The sequence below is a fragment of the Colletotrichum gloeosporioides genome (assembly GCF_011800055.1).
Source record: "Colletotrichum gloeosporioides strain Lc1 chromosome Unknown consensus_65, whole genome shotgun sequence".
Lineage (NCBI taxonomy): Eukaryota > Fungi > Ascomycota > Sordariomycetes > Glomerellales > Glomerellaceae > Colletotrichum > Colletotrichum gloeosporioides.
The window spans coordinates 222,500-225,272 of NW_025544710.1; positions in this window are offsets into that span (position 1 = coordinate 222,500).

Below are 2,773 nucleotides of genomic sequence, written 5' to 3' on the forward strand. Positions count from 1 at the left end.
AAACTATATAATAAAAAGTATAAGTAATATATATAGAAACTAGCCTTCTTAAATCTTTTTAGTTTTAGTTAATAAAAACTTCTATAGAAGTTAGTAATTTACTATTTAATAGTAAAGGTAATATTAATCTTTATAAGAAATTAATATATACCTTTAATATATCTCCTATTATAAGAAAACTATATATATACTATCTCTACTACTAAAGTTATTAAGTTTATATCTATATTTACTTAGATAGCTATTTATATATAAAAAGATAGAAGATAAAGTTTAGAACTAAATTTAGAAGATTTATAGGATATAATAGCCTCTATAGTAATATTTTCTATATTTTTATTAAAAGGACTAATAGTATTTAGTAGGTGAGGGATATAATATTTAAGGAAGATAAAAGAGAACTCCTTCTAGTTAAATTTAATAACTTATAGCTAAGAGAAGAAGTTAAGCTAGAAACTTATAAATATAATAATAAACTACTAACTATAATTTATAAAGCTAAGTCTTAGTTTTATAATTTAAATATAAGGTTATACTATTATATTTATTCTACTAAATAAGAATAACTATAAGGGGAGGTAGGTAATTTATACCTAGAAGAAGTTTAAGAACTAAAGAGTAATAATAAATAAAAATAAGAAGATAAGTCTCCTTAAGAAGAAGTTAGTAGTAAGGAGGGTAGTTTATTAACCTTAGATCTAAAACTATATATATTAATATAAGATATTAGTACTATAAATATATAGGTATAATTAATATTAGAAGAAAATTCTCTTCTATATTAATATTCTCTTACTACTCCTCTAAGTTAAAGTTCTTCTATTATCTCTTATTAGTAATAAAGTTCCCCTATTATATTACTATAGCTAAGATCCCCTATTATTTCCTCTTAAATACCTTAACTAATATAAAGAAAATTAAGGGGTAGTAATAGAAGTTCTATTCTTATAAGATTACTAAGAGTAACTACTTCTTCTTTTAGTTAAATAACCTAAATACTTAGAACCTAAGTATTATATAATATAAAGAAGTTTAATAGGGAATTTAGTAAAATAGAGGTTATAGAGATTAACCTAATTAATAATAAAATAGACTAAGAACTAATTATTTTTACCTTCTTAGTATTTAATCTATTATAAGCCTTTAGTTTAGAGATTTATTTACTTATAACTTTTAGGAAGTAGGAGGTAATAAAAGAAAGACCTCTAAAGTTAACTATCTTTAATATTATAAAGACTTAAGTTAAAAACTTATAAAGGATAGAATACTAGTAACTTAAAGAGTTCTTAGATAGCTTTAAATATCTCTTAAATAAATAGGTATATAATAAAAAGGTTACTATAGATAGAAAACTTAATAGAGTTAGAGTAAGATAGGTTATTTATAGTAACTTTTAAGATAAAGATAATAAAATAGTTTATATTATTATTATTAATCTTATTACTCTATAAGTTTTTTTACTAATTATAGTACTTAAAGATCTAAAACTTTATTAAGTTAATATAGTTATAGTTTTTCTAAATATTTTTATAAGAGATTATAATATTTTTATTATTTAACTTTATAGGTTTAATAATAGATCTAGTTAGTTCTATAGATTAAAAAGAGTTCTTTATAAATTAAGAGAATCCCCTCTTCTTTAGTATAAGTAAATTATTACTATCTTTAAGTAATTAAGGTTTAATTTACTCCTAAAAGAATCTTATATTCTTATTAATAAGGATAGTATTATAATATTACTTTATATTAATAATATATTTATTACCATACTTAATATTAAGTAAGTTAATAACTTTAAAAATAACTTATATAACTTCTTTTAAATTAAAGATTTAAGTGAGGTATAATAGTTTCTTAGGTTTAAGATTATTTACTACTAAAAAATAAGATAACTTTAGATTTTATAAACTAAATATATTAATAATATATTAATAAAAAAAGGTATTATTAGATATAACTATATTTCTTACCCCCTTAGTAATACTTAGTTATTAAAGATTATAGAATAATATAAAATACTTATTAAGATATATAAATATTAAAGTAATCTAAGTAAATTATAGTAGATTATAAATAGTATATAACTAGATATTATAATACCTATAAGTAGAGCTACTAGAGATTAATAATATACCTCTAAAAAGTATAATAAACTACTAAGATTAATATAAAGATATCTCTATAGTTTATAATAATTAGTACTCTACTTTAGTAATCTAAGTTATTCTATTAATAACTTTAAATTATTAGTATTCTATAATACTAACTAGTCTAATTATAAAAAAATAAATAAGTTAATAGCTAGTTATATAGTTATATATAGAGGAGTACTAATTACTTAGAAATTAGTATTATAATTATTTATAGCTATATTAACTTATAAAACTAAATAGATAAATCTAATACTTAGAGGGAAAGTTTTACTATATATTATAGATCTCTTTAAAGGGATAAATATCTCTATTTAACTACCCCTCTAAATATATATAGATTCTATAAATACCCTTAATAATTACCTATTAGGTAAATAGTTACTTAAACTATACTATATTAAGATTAAATATTATTAGATTATTAATAATATTAGTAATAAAGACTTTAAGATTAATTATATTTTAATTTATAAGATAGTTATTAATAGTTTTATTAAACTACTAATAATAGAGAAGTATTATAACTTTATTAGAATATTAGGTTTATCTAAACTACTTATAATTAATAATAAGTCCTAATTTAAGGATAATATCTTAAAGCTTAATCTTAATTAAGTTTA